The following is a 19,560-nucleotide window of genomic DNA, read 5'->3' as shown; positions in this document are numbered from 1 at the left end:
ACTGCCTTTCACTAATTTTCTGTTTCTTTTTAAAGCATAACTTTAGTTTGGGTCATCTGGGTGGCTCAGTTGTTAAGAGTCTGCTTTCAGCTCAGGTCATGATCCCAGAGTCCTGGGATGGAGCCCCACATCAGGTTCCCTGCTCAGCAGGAAGCCTGCTTCTCCCTCTCCCACTCCCCCTGCTTGTGTTCCCTCTCTTGCTGTGTCTCTCTCTGTCAAATAAGTAAATTTTTTTAAAAATGTTTTTTAAAAAAACCCATACTTTGGTTTTTTTTTTTTTAAAGATTTTATTTATTTATTTGACAGAGAGAAATCACAAGTGGGCAGAGAGGCAGAGAGAGAGAGAGGAGGAAGCAGGCTCCCTGCTGAGCAGAGATCCCGATGCGGGACTCGATCCCAGGACCCCGAGATCATGACCCGAGCCGAAGGCAGCGGCTTAACCCACTGAGCCACCCAGGCGCCCCCATACTTTGGTTTTTTATTGGGCAAGAACATATATGACTACCCTATAATTATAAAATGATGCTCTTTACCACATTGTAAGATTTCAATTCTCAGCCAGCCTATTTCTGATGTCTTCATGGGAACTCATGTGATATAATAATAAAATGGCTGTATCCCCACCAGGTTATTCAAATCCCCACTTAAATCCTACACAAGGGGTGCCTGGGTGGCTCGGTGGGTTACAGCCTCTGGCTGTGGCTCAGATCATGATCAGAGGGTCCTGGGATCGAGCCCTGCATTGGGCTGTCTACTTGGTGGGAAGCCTGCTTCCCCCTTTCTCTCTCTGCCTACTTTTGAACTCTCTATCAAATAAATAAATATAAAAAAAATCTTAAAAAAATATCTTACACAAGTGGCCCCAATTTTTCTCTTTTCAAAATAAAGACTTTGAGACACAAGATGGTTTAGGAAAACATGGAAACTCCATAGCCTTAAACCAAACAATCTGAGGGTTTTGAAGGGGTGGGGGTCGGGGGGTTGGGACAACCAGGTGGTGGGTATTAGAGAGGGAAGGGATTGAATGAAGTACTGGGTGTGGTGCAAAAACAATACTATTATGCTGAAAAGAAATTTAAAAAAAAAACACTAAGGGATGTCAAGTGTCTATTTAATTAAAGTGAAAGTAAAGAGAGAGATATAAATGGAGTCAAAAGAGGGACAATTCTTTGTGAAACTATGGAGATAAGAGAGTCCAGACAAGGAGGGAGAGAGCTACATGGGGTGAGGGGTAGAGCGGAAGAAGTGAAAGAAATCCCCCATGACAGGGGAGGAAAGGCCCAAGGGGCAAAGTGGAGAGAGGGTTTGTAGGGGAGGCTAACCTGGCCCAGACCACATAGCCTTTGCCAACCACACTGAGCGGCAGTGCTTTCCTGAGGGCTGGGGGTCTTTGCAGCAGGTGCAATATTTAGGTTTTAAAAACTATTTTTAAAAGATTCTGGCTCTGACTACAGGACAGATAATGTCTGTTGATAGAATGCAGCAGCAGTGAGAGGTAGATGTCAGGGGTAAGGGTGAGGGAACAAAACTGGATTCAGGGAAGCAGACCCGTAAGGAGGCATTTACAATGGTCCACATGAGAGGCAATGGGGTGTATGTTCCATGGGGTAATGTTCCATTAGATTCCAGTGGAATCTCTGTCCAGGTCACAGCCAGGAATCACTGCAGCAGCAGGAAATGGCAGGAAAAGATAAAATGGGGGGAAAGCAGTGAAATTTAAATTGGGAGGAAACCAAACTGACCCATGGTGGACACAGAAGAGCAACAAAGTGGGAACCAGAAACACCTATTCGATGTTAAAATATACTTAATGTCATGGATGCTGTTGGCGTTCACCATTTTCTAGCCACCAAATATCCATGCATGCAAAGTCCAAGGACTGTCTCTAATTTCTTTCTGGAGGACCCCTCCAAGATCTGCATTCAATGGCCCTGTGTTTCCCCTGGTACTGATGCCACTCCTGGCCAAAGGGAAGGAGGAGTAGCTGACTCTCTGCTCAACAACCCCTGCAAGTGGGTTCCTGTCTTGGATCCTGCTTCATAGTCATCTGCACAGTGGGGAACATACCCTGGGCCCAGTCGATACACCCCACAGGACCCCGCACCTCCCATTCTGGTCCATGTTCTGGATCTAAGTAACCAGGATGTGAAAATGACCAGCCTAAACATCTCTACCTGCTTCCAAGTCCCATGGTGGCCTCTTCCCCATCCTGAGGGCAGACTAGGCAGGGGGTATGTCCTCCCCTGGGTGGGTAATAGCTAGATGTTTGTGGCAGTGTGGACCATATGTGTGCATATGTGGCCCCTTAGGCTGTAGGCCAGAGTCAAGAAGGGAAAGAGAACTCGTCGGGCTTTGGGCTACCCTCTTCCATTTTTTTTTAAAGATTTTATTTATTTATTTGACAGAGAGAGATCACAGGTAGGCAGAGAGGCAGGCAGAGAGAAGGGGAAGCAGGCTCCCTGCCAAGCAAAGAGCCCGATGTGGGGCTTGATCCAAGGACCCTGGGATCATGACCTGAGCTGAAGGCAGAGGCTTAACCCACTGAGCCACCCAGGTGCCCCCGGGCTTCCCTTTTCAAGGATGCTATAGTCCAGAGCAGGCCATCTACAGAGTCTGAGAATTCTAAATGCAGACCTTCCTCCCAGGTTATTATGAAGGTATATTTTTAAGAGCATAGAATGTATTTTATTTAAAATATAATTTGATTTATAGTTTCAAAATAATTTTACGTATTTTATATGGGCCTCTATGTAAAATCTTGCTTTAGACCCCTCCAAAAGTTAGGCCTTAGACCAGCCTGGCCAATCAATGCAGAACATCATATTCATTGTAGTGATAAGCTAGGGTTTAGGGAATGTGTCCCGGGCTGACATAGTGAGGAACAGTGTGGGTTTGCTGAACTCATATGAAAGAGATCCTTCTTCCCCTTGTTACATGGCTTGAAGCTGAGAGGACCAGGACGGAAGAGCAGCAGCAGCCTTCTTGTCACCATGTGGAGTAGAAGACTGAGTTTGAGGAGTAGTCACGGGGATAGAAGTAGACAAAAGCCAAAGTCTGGACTGTTGAACTCTTGACTAATTATCAGTTAAAGTCAGATCTACTCCTGGTCTTTTCAGTAAGGTAATACAGTCAGTTTCACCATAAAATATATCAGTTTGGCCTGGGTGTTCCTTCCCCTCTGTCAATCAATAGGTAGAGGCAAATAAAGAATTTAATAATAGATTATTTTTAATCCATCAATTTCTTTAGCCCATCAATTTCATCTCCTCCACCCACCCATCATCCCTACCTCCACAACAATTTTCTAATTTACCCAAATCATTTATTTTTTCTAAAGATTTTATTTATTTATTTGACAGAGGGAGAGCCCAAGTAGGTGGACTGGCAGGCAGAGGGAGAGGGTGAAGCAGGTTTCCACCAAGCAGGAAGCCCAATGTGAGGCTCCATCCCAGGACACTGGAATCATGACCTGAGCCGAAGACCACTGACTGAGTTACACAGGCACCCTAACTTACCCAGATTTTGAAGGCCATTCCTCGGAGACCAGATAGCTTAATTTTAGGGTGAAGTCAAGTAAATCCAGTTGTGAATCCTGACTTGGTGGCATGCGAGCCAGATGGATGTTCTTCTCTGGAACTTTTATTCTTTAAGAAGTGGCCATGTCCTATCGAGAGAGTTGGAACATTATTCTGGGGCCGGGGGTGGGGGGCGGTGCTATGGCAGCATCGAGAGTCCTGCACTGATGATGTTGAGCTCTAGTGACAGCGTTGCTGGTGAAGATATCCTAGAAGGACAGTTCTGTGTAAGAAATGCCTATACATCCTGTCGTCTGGTCTCTCCTCATCCTAGCTGAGTTTCAAAGCCTGGTTGCCCAGGTTCTCATCAGTTCTGGAAGTTACCAAGTCTCTTTAGGCAGAGCTGGGCTCCACTGTGTGCCACCAAGCATTCTTCTACCCAGTGGTCTACAGTGTGGGATCCAGTAGTGTCTTGAAGGCAGTATAAACTAAACGAATAGAACAGAAGCGACAGTCAGATTGTCTATCTGACTGAGGTGTGGCTGAAGAGAATTAGATTTCTTTTCTTTTAAGAATTAGGATTCTGATTTAAATAATTGATGTAATTATTGCATGTGGTCATGTGGAAGAAAGTGCTTACTGAGGGTTAGTATTGGAACCATGGTGTCTCTACCATTTGAAGATTATTGGGCATGGAATCTTCCAGAAAGATAGGATGAGACAGCTCCCTCTCATACCCCAGACAGCTTTAAAGAAGGAAAGATGGGTTTCCATAATTTCATGCAGGTTAATGTTTGTTTGTTTTTTCCCCTTGAGACATCCTCTTTGATTCATTTAATATTTTTAAGTGTGTTTTTAGTTTCTAAGTATTTGAAGATTTTCCTGTTATCTTTCCATTAGTGATTTCGGGTTTAATTCTGTTGTGGTCAGACAACACGCTCTGTATCATTGCAGTTCTAAACTTGTTGAGGTTTGTTTTATGGCCCAGAATGTGGTCTGTCTTGATATGTGTCTCAAATAGGAGTATTCTGCCATTCGTGTTGGGGGGGCAGTTCTATAAATGTCAGTTAAATCCTATTGGTTGAGGGTACCTTGTATTCCCTATACTAGCTGATTTTCTGTTTAGTAGTATCATTCAGTGTTGACAGGGGTGTTGAGGTCTACAATTGTATTTGTTGACTTTTCTGTTTCTCCTTTAAATAGAGAAGACACCCATGATTTTTTAAAAAAGATTTTATTTGTTTATTTGACAGACAGAGATCACAAGCAGGCAGAGAGGCAGGCAGAGAGAGGAGGAAGCAGGTTTCATGCTGAGCAGAGAGCCTGATGTGGAGCTCGATCCCAGGACCCTGGGATCATGACCTGAGCCAAAGGCAGAGGCTTTAACCCACTGAGCCACTCAGGTGCCCCTGCCCAAGATTTTTAATTGTATTTGGTAAGAGGAACAGAAAGAAATATTGAGATGAGTCCATATTGAAAAATATTGGGAAGAGTCCATCTTCTCCAAAGTGGAAATCCCCTTCCCATGGCTCTTTTAATTGAAAAATTACTTCTGGTTTGGAGAGAATAGTGGCCTAATTTGGACCATAATGTCATATGTCACTGCCTGATTCTCGAATGGGTACCTTTGGTGTTTTGGAAAAACAAAAAAACAAAAAAACAAAGATCAGAAATACACATATTGAATCTTTGATTTAACTTCCCATCAACTATGTAGCAGGGTTATTTTTCTCTAAGGAGAATGAGCTACTCACATCTTCCAAGGGTCACTGGACACTGGCTATAGGTACCATTAATTTTTGGGATCTCAGTGTACCATTGCTTTGCACTAGTCACAATAGTCTTACAAGGGTCAAGGAACAAATGGAGTTTTGATTCACAAATGCTTCTCATAGTTCCAGCAGATCACGAGTCTTTTTTTTTTTTTTAATCAATTTTCTGGTTGGGGAGCATGTAGTTGTTGCATATACCGTCTATCCTGTACGAACATGCCTTTCAGATTTGATACAAGAGCTATTAAGGTAAGAGGAGCCAAGTTGAAACGTATGGACCTCCCTCTAGCGATCAAACTAATAATGCGGAGGTATTATAATTTCTATGGAGAAATATTTAAAGTTAATGTTACCCCCAACCAAAAAAATTTCCGGGAAAATATGAGGATGGTGGGGTTTTTTTAAATTATTTAATTTAAATTCTGTTAGCCAACATATAGCACACCATTAGTTTCAGATGTCGTGTTCACTCATCTATCAGCTGCTTATCACATTGGGAGATGGGCGTTAGGGCGGGCACTTGGTATGACAGGGGTGGTATCTTTTTTATTTTTACTTAACTATCAGATGTGGCCAGTTCAATTGATCTTGGATAGGTCTTGGAGAATGAAAGTGGATTATTGGGGCACCTGGGTGGCTCAGTGGGTTAAGCCTCTGCCTTTGGCTCAGGTCATGGTCTCAGTGTCCTGGGATCGAGCCCCACATCAGGCTTTCTGTTCCACAGGGAGCCAGCTTCTCCCTCTCTCTCTCTCTGCCTCTCTGCCTACTTGTGATCCCTCTTTCTGTGTCAAATAAATAAATAAATAATAATCTTGAGAAAAAGAAAAGAAAGTGCATTATTGAGGTTTAGCAGGTGGTAACTCCAATCACATTTATTATTTGGATGTGATCTCTTTGGAGGAGCAAGGCGATGAAAGTTCTCCTGTTGATCCACTGGGATGGCCACAACCATCTCACCGCAGAATTACTCCAGCTGTTTGGCTCCATGTCACAACTTAGTCTACAGAGGCACAACTGTCTTAGTCACTTGTAACATATTACACAGGCCAAACATCCTGGTGACATGAGCTGCTAGAATGAAGACAAGAAAGGTCTTTGGCCTTAGTCAAGCTTATGTCTGTTCATGGAAGGAGACATGAGTTCTGTGAAAACCCTGTTACCTCATAGTCTGAGAGATGCTCCGGTATTTGTTTTCCCCAAAATAAAAGAGGACTTTCCTTTGTTTACTCTACCTCATACTGTGTATTGTTAAGAATATGTGCTGGGGCGCCTGGGTGGCTCAGTGAGTTAAAGCCTCTGCCTTCAGCTCAGGTCAGATCCCCAGGTCCTGGGATCGAGCCCTGCATCGGGCTCTCTGCTCAGTGGGAAGTCTGCTTCCTCCTCTCTCTCTGCCTGCCTCTCTGCCTACTTGGGATTTCTGTCTGTCAAATAAATAAATAAAATCTTAAAAAAAAGAACATATACTGTCTTTGGATGGATATTTGAAGCTAATAACTGAGTATTCAGAAATACTCCTCTAGTGGGTTGAAATATATGTCCATGTCCTAAACCCCAGGACCTGTAACTGTTATCTTATTTGAAAAAAGAGTCTTTACAGATATAATTAAGTCAAGGATCTTGAGATGAAAATCACCCCAGATTTAACTCATCCTTATAAAAACATGTACCCTAAGTCCAGTGAATAAATACCCTTGTAAGAAAAGGGAAAGATGCAAGGAGACACAGGGGGAAGTCAATGCGAAGACAGGGACAGAGTTTGGAGTAATTCGTCTGCAAGGCAAGGAACACCAAAGATTGCCACAGGCACCAGGATTTAGGAGAGACTCAGGAGGCAGATTCTCGTCAGAGCTTCCAGCAGAAACCAACCCTGCCAACTCTTTGATGTTTAATTTTTGGCCTCCAAAACAGAGTAAATTCCTGCTGTTTGAAGTCGCCGAGTTTGTGGTAATTTCTTACAAGAGCCCTAGAAAATTAGAACAATGTCCCCATTGGAAAAGGATCCAGAACAATTTTCCCTAGATGGTCCAGGTTACGGTCCAAGCAGATCCCATCAATGGCCCTTAAAGTTTTGGAGGTAGATCAAGATATTGTAGGGGACAACGACAAACCCCAGGAGGAAAGTCTCAGACCACTGAGGTTTTCATCAAGTTCCTGCTTAGCAGGAATTTATTCTCTTTGACAGAAAGAGCTTTTGGATTGATATGGGGCCTTGATAAGTACTGAACTCTTGGTTATGGAAAGCCACGGGGGCCGAGGCCCTGAGTCACTCATTAGGACCTGTGGATCTATTCCATTTAGCAAAGCTTCACCACGTGCAAGCAGTGTGTAAAGATGAGGTCTGAGCTGGCCCTACAAGGCACAGGTAAATGGTATCAGCCTAGGACTCGTGTTTTTCTTCTGCCTACTTCTGCTGTACCCTATTAGGCTTAATTCTCAATTAGTCAGTGTAAAGGCGGAGAAATCAAGGGACTCTTCAGACTGCAAAACCCGAATGTTCTCACTGGAGACTGTGACAGGGACATGCATGTAAGTCTTAATTCAACCCAGCCTGAGGTGGCAGGGGAAAGCACGCATTCTTCCGAGACACTGGGGAAAAGGGGCCCCAGACAAGACACTGTTCTTGTTTGTCAACCAGATTGTAGTAAGGGTGTCAGTCCAGTGGTGAAAGAAATGCAGCCAAGAGTCTGGAAAAATGTAGAACATCAGAAAGTAGGAAGGAAGGATGTGACGAGAGAGAGAGAGAGACACCTTCAGAAGGAGGATGAGCTGGGTGAAGAAGGTGGCAGGACCCGGAGGGAGAGAGCATACAGAGACCCTATAGAGGAGGTAGCTCATTCCAGCTGGTTTCCCTGAGGAAGGAATGTCTGGAATTGGGCAGGGGGAGGGGCATGGTAGAAATGAGAGGAATATCCTGGCCCAATAAAAATCTGGGTAACGCTGAAGTTCTTAAAGCTGTTAATACAGACTCCAGAAGTCTATGGTGACCTTCCAGAATATGACCCAGAATCTTACAGGTGAGTTGACGAAACAGAGTAATTCAGTGTTTACTGTGATGGATAATGCTGGTACTCCCACCAGATCTCCTTCGGTCTCTTTTATTATTAGGGTCCCAGGACTTTGAGATTTTGCTCCCAATAACCAGCTCCTGAAGCTTCCCCCATGACCATCGAAGGATTGCTCTGGCAGAGTCTGGGAATTTCCTCTCTTCTAAGCCAGTGACTGATGGATTTGGGAGTTTGAAATCTCCATGCCTGTTGCCTTTGGTCAGGACAGGGCTGAGCTGCAAACTACATTCCAGTGATCCAGAGATCCCCATCGTGGGATAAATCTGAGTCAATTATCTGTAAACTTTACCTGAAGTTTACCTAATATGGCTTCCTTCTTGTTCTTGTCCTGATTTTCTGATTTGCTCAGAAATTTACTTTTGGGATTCCTTCATTCATAAGTCACGTGTACAGCACTCCCTGTCTTAGAGTCTGAGGTGGAGGCAGTGGACCTGGGACAATTACGAATCTCATCAGTAAATGGTCCCTTGAATTTGGAAGTCAAGCTTCGTGTCTTTTAAACAAATAAAGCCTTTGCTGAAAGAAAAACAACACAGATCCTTTAATGAGGGACACCCTCATGCAAGCAGCTAACATCTGGCCTTTTAATATAGTAAGTCGGGGGACTTGGAAGACAGTCCCTACTGCCTGCTCCAACACAGCAGACACAGTACAACTGATCTGCCATTAGGCTTTTCAAGTATGTTTTCCCGCTGGGAATTTCAAAATTCATACACTCATGACATGTGAAAAATATTTAAAATGCCAAGGAAAGCAGATGGTAATTCACACGTTGTTTTCTTTACTAATAATTCAGTTGGTCTCTTTGAACGGGTTGTTGTATGAGTACTAGGATGGCCACGACACAGTTCCACAGGCTGGGGGGCTAAGCAGCAGAGATTTATCTTCTCACAGTTCTGGAGTTCCAAGATGAAGGTACAGGGAGGTTCAGCTTCTTCTAGGGTTTTGCTCTTTGGCTTACAAATGGCCACCTCCCTTCTCTGTGAGTGTATGTCCCTGGTGTCTCTTTGTGTGTCTGAATTTCCTTTTCTTATTGGGACATCGGTCAGATTGGATTAGGCTCACCCTAATTGCCTCAGTGTAGCTTAATCCCTCTGTAAAAGGCCCTATCTTCAAATACATTCACCTTCTTAGTTAACCCGGGGTTTGGACGTCAACATAAATTTTGGAGGAACACAGTTTATCACATAGCAGTTGGATAGGGTGTAAGAACGTCAGGTATGAAATATTTCTTTGAATGAAAGACGATTTAATCAGAGGAAAACACTGCTTATTAGTTGTACAGAAAAAGCCAGATTTTTTAAAAAAAATTTTATTTCTTTCCAGCTTAACAGTATTCGTTGTTTTTTGCACCACACCCAGTGCTCCATTCAATCCGTGCCCTCTCTAACACCTACCACCTACCACCTGGTTCTCCCCACCCCCCACCCCCCACCCCTCAGATTGTTTGGTTTAAGGTTATGGAGTTTCCATTTTTTCTTAAACCATCTTGTGTCTTAAAGTCTTTATTTTGATAGAAAAGTTGGGGCCACTTGTGTAGGATTTTTTTTAAGATTTTTTATATTTATTTATTTGATAGACAGAGTTCACAAGTAGGCAGAGAGAGAAAGGGGGAAGCAGGCTTCCCACCAAGTAGACAGCCCAATGCAGGGCTCGATCCCAGGACCCTCTGATCATGATCTGAGCCAAAGCCAGAGGCTGTAACCCACTGAGCCACCCAGGCACCCCTTGTGTAGGATTTAAGTGGGGATTTGAATAACCTGGTGGGGATACAGCCATTTTATTATTATATCACATGAGTTCCCATGAAGACATCAGAAATAGGCTGGCTGAGAATTGAAATCTTACAATGTGGTAAAGAGCATCATTTTATAATTATAGGGTAGGATTGATTTACTATCAAGTCATATATGTTCTTGCCCAATAAAAAACCAAAGTATGGTTTTTTTTTAAAAAACATTTTAAAAAAATTTATTTATTTGACAGAGAGAGACACAGCAAGAGAGGGAACACAAGCAGGGGGAGTGGGAGAGGGAGAAGCAGGCTTCCTGCTGAGCAGGGAACCTGATGTGGGGCTCCATCCCAGGACTCTGGGATCATGACCTGAGCTGAAAGCAGACTCTTAACAACTGAGCCACCCAGATGACCCAAACTAAAGTTATGCTTTAAAAAGAAACAGAAAATTAGTGAAAGGCAGTTCTGGAAGGCAAGAGGACCCAGAGCTGAAATCTTCCTGTGGGACATGAGGGGAATCCCAGTGATGCAGGGCCCCCAGCCTCCGAAGGGCTGGCTGAAGGCAAAGCAGAGCAGGCTGTGGTCTAGGGAAGCCCTCAGCATGACCCACAGCAGAGACCTACCGCAGAGAGCACTAGAGCCATGACCCAGAGCTTCCTTCCGTATTGTATCATGTCAGTGTTTCAACTTCCTTCTTTTCAATCTCTTTCCACCAAGTGTACATATGCATTAGTGTCCTCTGACTTTGTCCTGAGTCTGTGGCTTACAAAATATCAGAACAAGCTTGCTGGAGAATGAAAACCAAAGGAACAGATGTCAGTCAGGGGTCTTGGGGCAGAGCTTGGATAGCCTGGAGAGATTTTAATGAGCTGGTTTGTGAAATAGGGTGTTTTCAGTGGTGCCAAGGCTGCCTGTTTTCATGTGAGGCAGAGCCTTTTGCATCATATGCCTTGTTTGGTTTTGGTTTTGAAAGCAGGTGTGGGAAATGGAGAGCTGGGGAGGGGTAGATTAGAGTCTCCTATTTGGCTGCTCTTGACTGTCAGACTTTTGTTTTGTTTTTGTTAGAGCCTTATTTTTATTTTTATTTTTAGTACGAGCCTTATTATTATTTTTTTAAAGATTTTATTTATTTACTTGAGAGAGAGACAGTGAGAGAGAGCATGAATGAGGAGAAGGTCAGAGAGAGAAGCAGACACCCCATGGAGCTGGGAGCCCGATGCGGGACTCGATCCCGGGACTCCAGGATCATGACCCGAGCCGAAGGCAGTCGTCCAAGCACCTGAGCCAACCAGGCGTCCCAGAGCCTTATTTTTTGAAACAAGGTCTGCCTTGGGTATCCTGTGGGGACATCAAGTATGTCTCGCATAGCAGGACCTTCAGGTCCTCTTAGAAGTCATGGTTGTAGGGGCGTGTGGGTGGCTCAGTACTTAAGCATCTGCCTTTGGCTCGAGTCAGGAGCCCCTCATGATCCCAGGATCCTGTGATCTAGCCCCGCTCTGGGCTCCCTGCTCAGTGAAAAGCCTATGTCTCCCTCCCCCACTCCCCCTGCTTGTGATCTTCTCTAGCTGTCTCTCTCCGCCAAATAAAGAAATAAAATCTTAAAAAAAAAAAAAAAAGAAAGAAAGAAAGGAGAGAGAAGTCCTGCAGGTGGATAGTGGACAGATGATGGAGGGTTTGCTCAGACAACACCTCCCACCAGGCTTTTGAATCTCGGGAGCAAGTGGGGTCTGTCTATCTTTCTCACTGCTGATCCCTCACAGAGCCTAGCTTAGAGCCTGTACAACTTTTATAAGAATCATGATTCAAAAAGGAGCCATGTTAATAACAAACCCAAGAATTCAGACCATAGATTTGGAGCAAAGCATATGAGTTTCAGAGAAGCAGACATTTTAGAAGAAAACAGCCCCTCCACTCTTAGAGTTGTTGAAACCATCCCTTTTCCCCAGGTCTTAAAGAAAAAGAAAGCTCTGAGAGTATACCACTGCGAATGAGTAGGAAACAGCATTGAGTACTTAATGCTCTCAAAATGAACACTTCCCTTCAAGAGATAGCCAGGAATTCCTGAGAGCAGCAGATTTTCTTTACAAAAACTATGGGATTATGGGCAAAAATAACAAAATGGGGGTCTTGAAAATCCTGAGAATGCCCCAATGGTAGGACAGATCTGGGGTCAGATCTCTGCTGTGCCCCCCGGCATTCATCGTTTTTTTCTGCAGCCTTTCTCTCTTCCTTTGTGGGATGGATGTCTTCGATTTATTGTAAGACGATGGCACACTTCACATCAGACATAACATGGGGGACAAATTCCATGTATGTTGGGTTTTGTCCATTTCTTTTCCATGATTCAAAAAATAGCCAGGAGAATACTTCCTTGGTTGTTTTAAAGATTGAAAAAAAAAACCCACATAAAGTATCTTCTTAAGCTATTTTACTATAAGTTGATGTTGACTGTAAGACCAAACTAGGTTGGGGGAAAAAAAATCTTCCAAAAAAGGGGCTTGTGCTTGTGGGTATGCACAACCTTATGAAGAAATAGGGGCCAGACAGGAATCAGAAGAAGATGGGAGGGCCTTATTTACAGAGTCTGTATAGACTTATTTAAAGTAAACTTCTAAGGCAGTGCTTCTCAAACTTGACTTTGTATCATGGAAGGTCTTGTTAAAACACAGATTTTTGTCCACTTCCCCCATCCCCACAGCCCTGCCGTTCCTGATTCTACAGTTTGGGGTGGGTCCTAAGAATTTTCATTTCAAATAAGATGACAGCGATATTCTAATGCTGGAGCTAGGACCACACTGAGAACTATTGCCATCGAGGCAATTGTCAGATTCTCAACCTTGGTTGTACCTTGAGATCACCTGGGAAGCTTTGCAAAACACCAATGCCTGTACTGAACCCAAGCTTCAGTTGAGAAGTTCTGAAATTTCACTGCTTTGGGTGGGGGGTCTGGACATCAGGAGCTTTAAAAGTGCAAAAGTTAAAAACAATTTCACAATTGTTAAAAACAATTTCCCTGTCGGTTCTGGTATATGTTAGAAAAGGGACATTTAATTTTTTGTTCATTCCGTAAATATCAATTGAGTTTCCACTATAACCTGAGCCTTGTGTGGGGTGTTAGGGATATGGATATAAATCAGACAGAGAAAGGCAGATTGTCACTTTGATAACTAATGAGGTGGCTGGCATACCAATGATTTACAGAGAGCTATTAAGAGCTGTGAGTGGGGGCCCCTGGATGGCTTAGTTGGTTAAGCGTCTGCTTTTAGCTCATGTTACAATCCTGGGGTCCTGGGATTGAGCCGCACATCCAAATCCCTGTTCACCAGGAAGCCTGCTTCTCCCTCTGTCTGTGTTTTCTCTCTCTCTCTCACTCTGTTAAATAAATAAAATCTTGAAAAAAAAAAAAGCTCTGGTGGAGGTCAATGAGTTTTAAGTGAGCAAAGACTTCATTAAGGAACTCAAACTTACTTTTGAAGAATGAGGATTTTTTTATGGGCAGAGACTTAGGGGAAGAACATATGGAGGAGAGGCCTGGAGCTAGGAATGGACACAGGATGTGTTCACAGGTGTTCTCAGTTACCTGGAGCCTGGGGTAGGTGGTATGGGAGGAGGCCACAGAAGTTGTCTAGAACCAGGGAAAGTGTTTTGAGATTCCAGGAGGGCGGGGCTCCTGGGTGGTTAAGTCAGTTAAGCTTCTATCTTAGGCTCAAGTCATGATCCTAGGGTCCTGGGATGGAGCCCCACATAGACTCCTTGCTCAGTGGGAAGGCTGTGTCTTCCTGTTTCTCTGCCTGTTGTTCCTTTGTTCCTCCTGCTTGTTGCTTTCTCTGTTTAAAAAAAAAAAAAAGAGAGAGATTCGAGGAAGAGAGTGATATGACTGGGCTTAATCACCAGCTACATTTGAGATAGGAAGACCTACCTGAGAAATATTCTCTAGGTAGAATCCTCGTTTTCTTTTTTAAAAGATTTTATTTATTTATTTATTTATTTATTTATTTGATAGAGAGAGAGAGAGCCCACCTGCGCGCACATGGGGGAGGAGGAGTGCGAGGGACAAGCTCAGATGCAGGGCTCCATCCCCGACCCTGAGATCATGACCTGAACCCAAAGCAAGAACTGGATTCCTCAGGCACTGAGCCACCCAGGCGCCCTTGAATAATCTCTATCTTGAGGTTATATCTAGGATATTCTCCAGAGGTATATAATCAGGGCACCCAAACATCATAGACTAATAGGAAAACAAGACACCAGCTTCCTCCTCATTGGCTAACTCCCAAACTTCTGATTTGATTCTGGGGGGATAGGAAGGACACATTTGTTCTCACACGAGTCTACCTGGAATTAATCGTCAGTTTAAGCCACAGACGTTTTTCCCCTTTGAGCTACACAAAGGAGCATCTTACCATCGATACCATCCTAAACTTGGAAAAATATGGCAATATTTATTTCACATGCATCAGAGGTGAGGTCTGATGGACAAGGCATGACTTGGAATGTGGAAGATACACCAGCCCCTTGAATCTCTAATACCCTTTCTTTCTTATATTCTGCTTCGCCGCTACTCACTAGTTCTTTGATTTTTAGCAAATTATCGGAGTCTCAATTTCTTCATCCTATGTATCTTACACGGTTTTGTCAGAGTTTAATGATCTTATATAAAGTCCTTGAAAGGTCCCTACCTTGCACATTAAAGCACTCAGTAAATAACTATTATCATTTCCAAATTAAAGTCTCAAAAACTGAGAGCTGTTCTACAAATACCCCAAAAGAAAGGCATCGGTACAAAAACACTCTTCCTTCTAGAATGTGCTGTTGAATCGCAAAGGCAATCTGTGCCGTTTAATCCTTGGAATTTAGGAAGACCTGCTGCTGAGCCATTCCCTTTCTGTTGATTACAAAGGCAGGAGAATTCAGATGGAGGCCGTGGGGGCAGTTATTTTAAATATTTGGATGTTTAAAGTCTTATGCAGGAGCCTGCTATATTTGCCTCCTGCAATTCAAAACCTCCAGTCCCCAAACCGTGTTTTCCTCTGTGCCCTTAAAACTAGCCAGCTCGACTTCTGCTTTATTTTGATAAACCTGGAAAGGCAGAGCCCAGTCTTTTAAGTAAAGCTTTTCCAGGGCTTAAGGCAGCCGAACCTAAATGAAACTGAAAATGACAATGAGAAGAGGTAATGCTATCTATCACTGTCCGCTGGTTGCCGTCTGTAGCTCTCCCTAGCAATCGCAGGATAAAATAAAGCCCCGTGTTGAAGGGCAGGGCATAAGCAGGCTGGCTCTTCAAGCCTCAGTTAGCTCTGCAGGGAGGTGGCTCTGAGAAGGACCCCGATGGAAATGGAGCTTATAAAGATGTCTTGTAGCAGCCTTTCATGTTTGCCATGTGGCTGCCCCTTCAGCTCCCTAATACCCCTTCTCTCTTAAATGATACGAAAAGTTCTTAGCACAAGTCCCAAGGAGAGGGAAGCAGCCTTAAAAGGGGAAGAAATCAAAGCTTTCCATGGTGGCAGTGCTGTGCTTTTGTTTCCTGGTAACACCATTGCATTTCTAGGGGTGCATCAGGAGGAGGAGCTGAAGGGGGAAGCATGGAGTTTGTTTTTGTTTTTTTTTTTTTTAATTTTTTTTTAAGACTTATTTTAGAAAGAGAGAATGAGTGGGGGGAGGTGCAGAGGGAGAGAAGCTCAAGCAGATTCCCCGTTAAGTGTGACCTGATCCTAAAAGCCTGGCATGACCTGAGCTGAAACCAAGAGCCACTCTACCAACTAAGCCACCCAGGAGCCCCTAGATGGGAATCTTGAAATACTCCTCCTGCTCAGGACCCTCCTTTCTCTGTGCCTCTGGCCTTCTTCTCTGCCACTGTTCAATCTTCCATTCCCAGCTACCCTACATAGGTCATAAGCTCAGTTGATACCTCGAGGTCCCAGATGGATTAAGAATCTTGCAGTGGCGCCTGCATGGCTCAGTTGGTTAAGCAGCTGCCTTTGGCTCAGGCCATGGTTCCAGGGTCCTGGGATCGAGCCCCAGTGGGGATCTGCTTCTTCCTCTCCCTCTACCCTTCCCCCTGGCTTGTGCTTTCTGTCTTTCTCTCAAATAAATAAAATCTTAAAAAAAAAAAAGTCAGATGCTCAGGTAACTGAGCCACCCAGATGTCCCCCTCCACCTCCCCCCACCTTTTTTGTTTGTTTGTTTGTTTGTTTGTTTTTCCCCAAGCACATTTTGTTTAAGACCTACTAGGGCCAAAGATGCCAGCAGAATTTATCCAAGATTTGTTTGGTAGGCTTGCTTTTTTAGCTGCTTCACTTTTTCTGACCCTTTCTTGTTGCTTATAGCTTATTTGGTCAAGTTTTATGTCCTCTCTTAGAACTGCATGATCTAGGCTTTGTATGCTGTGTATCTGTATAACCCTGTTTCTCTCTTTAATTATGTTTTTAGCATTCAGAGTGATTAACATGGCAAAGTAAGTAGGAAAGTATTTATAGAATTGCTGCATTTTCTCCTAGATTGAAATGATTTATTTCATTTCGCTAATGACACTGTTATAACTTTCTGTGGCCTCCCCTAAGGCTATCTAACCAATATATTTTAGAAACCTTTTACTCCTTAGTTTCTTGTCATTTATCGAACAAGGTTCAAATGGTTAAACACATTGTATAGGATGCTGTATTTCCCAGAAGAAATAAAGAGGCTTGTCTCTAGGGACTTACTGTGGTCTCTCAGTTGTACTGAGATTTTTCTGTAGGCATACAGTGTGGTTTATGGAACATGGGCTGATAATGAATCCAACCCCACACTGAGTGGATGCAGTGGGATTCCTGGAATACTGATGTCTAATACATCTGTGAAGATGTTACATATAATGCTTCCAAAAAGCAATCAATTTTCCAATTTAAAGTAAATATAAATTTGGTCTTAATTCACTAAGGGTAAAGACAAACAGGTCTCAAGCTGGTTTAGTTTTCAGGTGTGATCTGTTAAAAATATCTGCTACCTCAATTCAATTAGATAATAAAAACAGTTGCTCAATAAGTGAAATAATAGAGATGATTGGTTTGAATTAGGTGTTATCTACAGGTCTGTGGCTGTATTTATACTCTAGTTAGTGGGCTTATGAGTCAAATCTTAAGGTCCACCTCTAATGCTTTCAAGTTAAGTTTAAACATTAGCTTGAGGGAGGGTTTCTCTTTGACTTAACTGTCTGCACCACCCCTCCCTTAAGATTTGACTGTGGAAGGAGTTTGTCCCGAACTTTGTAAAACTCATAGTGCTGTTCCTTTCTCTTCCAGTCCTAAAATTGCAACAGATTTCAGTCCATACTTTCCAGCTTGATTCATGATTTTCTATATGTTTCTAATTATCACAAGTGTGTGAAACCTTCCAAAGTATATTACCCCTAGGTCATTTTATTTAGAAAATAAATTTATATGCCATACAGCACTTCTGGGCAAGGAAACATGGTAGAATCCTGAGGACATACCTCTTTAAGTATTATAACAGTTAAAATACGTTCTGAGTGTGGAGCTGGCTGAGGCTTTGTGTTTGGGGATCCCTAATATAATCAGCTACTGAATTGGGTTCTGATGTGGGAGGGAAGTCAGCCAGATGGGGGCACTGTTGCCTCAAAAGTTAGAAGAAGTAGAAAAAAAGAGCTGGCCGAGGTTGGGTTTCACCTAAAAATATTTTGTTGCGGTCACACTTTGAATTAGCAAGAGACTCTTCCAAAACTGATCTTATGTTTTTCAAACTTGTACATCTGTATGGAAACGTGATGATTAAGCTATACATTCAGGCTGAGTTAAAGTCAAAAAACAGTTTTATTCAGCCTAAACTAATTTTGTGCCTAGGTGCAGTTTTCCAATATTCATCAGATTTGTAAGCGGGGTGGGCTTGGATCCTCTTCCAGAAAGAGCTACTTTTTGGATATTCATTCTAAGGAGTTTACATGTTTTGTGCTGTTTGTCTTCGTGGCTTTCCTAGGTCGCAGATATCAAGAAAGTCAACAACTTGATCAGAGAACAAGACTTATATGTGAAATCTATTAAGATTCCAGTGAAAAATCATGGGATCCTTACAGAGACCCACAGAGAACTCAGATCCCTCCTGAGCCCATGCTCAGAGACCAGAGTGACCTTCGAGGAGCAGCCAGACCCAGATAGAGCAGCTGTAGGCGCCGGTGCCCTCTCCAGCCCACTGACAGATTTCTTTAAGGGCATTGACGAGAATATTGAGCGCGTGGTGCAGTCAGAAATCTTTTTAAATGAAAGTTACTCGGCAGAGACCTCCAATCAGCCGCTGCTCCCGACTTCTCCAAAGACCCCCACGAAGGGTGCCGACTGTGGAATTCAGTGGTGGAATGCCGTTTTTATCATGCTTCTAATTGGGATTGTTTTACCAGTGTTATAATTGGTCTATTTTAAAATACAAGCTACTGGCGAGATCCCCAGTAGCTTGAACATAACTGCTGTCCCCAATGGCTCGATGAGCGTGAGTGCAGTTCCAGGGCAAGCCCCCAGATTAGCAGTTCCAGTGCCAACTGTCCCCTCTGCAGACAGCCAGTTCAGTCAAACCACCCAGGCAGGGAACTAGCTCTTGTTTATAAAGAATCAGGCAGTGTGAGCATTTGGCCTCTTAATGTGGATCACCTGACATCGGTCATATCCTAGGGTGCTGCCTTTCCTTTTCTATGACCTACGGACATGTCTCAGAAGCTGCTGTGTATTCTCCAGGAACATTTGACCCTGGGGAATAGGCTGACCTAATCCAAGGCTGTGGGAGCCAAAACATGAGCCCCCCTGCTATCCCCCTACATCCAGAGGTACAGTAAGGGACATTTGCATGTGACACATGCTATTTCTTGAAGGTATATAGTGGACTGGCACTGCATGGGCCCCCACGTTGGAAGTGTTTGGAAGTTGAGGAGCAGCATTGGACCTTCACTGTGGGAGCCTCTGACGTCAGCTTTGGTCACTTTGCTGTTTGCAGTGTCTTCTGCCGTGACACGTGGTGCTCTTTGTCTCCCTGACAAAGGTGCTGTCCAGCAGTGGTGAATATCACCCTGTTTTGGAGTATGACCGAATTATAATTAGCTCTATTTCATATTTGTCCCACCAGTTGGCCTTTTTGAGGCAACGTCACTTCTAGGATCAAAAAAGGCCTGAATCTGAATTGCTCTAATACTGAATAAATGGCAGGTGTGTACCTTGTACTTCTAGAACTACTTAGGAGTACACAGGCTTGCTTTAAGCTGCTGCATGGTATGGCCAGCACTTCCTGGCTAGATCATTTGGAGCTTTTGCTCAGTTTCTTCTGAAGAGCATCCCCACTGCAGTGGCTAATCAGATTTCCCAAGTTAGCATTTTTGGGAAGAATTCGTGCTGCCCAGTGCCTGGAGCTGAGTAGGTGCAGAGAGAAAGAGGAGTGCCTATCGCCAGGGTTTCAACACGTGGCACATATAAGGCCAGACAGTCAATGCCAGTCGCC

General features: G+C 43.6%; 2 pseudogenes across 2 annotated transcripts in view; both read left to right on the top strand.

Moving 5' to 3' along the window:
• LOC309867659 (myocyte-specific enhancer factor 2A-like) overlaps positions 1-19,560 on the top strand; it is a 682,021-nt pseudogene that overhangs the window by 404,291 nt on the left and 258,170 nt on the right. The gene's annotated exons all lie outside the window — the stretch shown is intronic.
• LOC309868122 (lysM and putative peptidoglycan-binding domain-containing protein 4 pseudogene) lies at positions 5,504-18,666 on the top strand (annotated as a pseudogene). The gene is made up of 2 exons: positions 5,504-5,536; positions 18,058-18,666. The product of its transcript is annotated as a lysM and putative peptidoglycan-binding domain-containing protein 4 pseudogene (transcript).

The sequence above is a fragment of the Mustela nivalis genome (genome assembly GCF_964662115.1).
Source record: "Mustela nivalis genome assembly, chromosome: 6".
Lineage (NCBI taxonomy): Eukaryota > Metazoa > Chordata > Mammalia > Carnivora > Mustelidae > Mustela > Mustela nivalis.
This window is presented reverse-complemented; position numbering and strand designations above follow the sequence as displayed.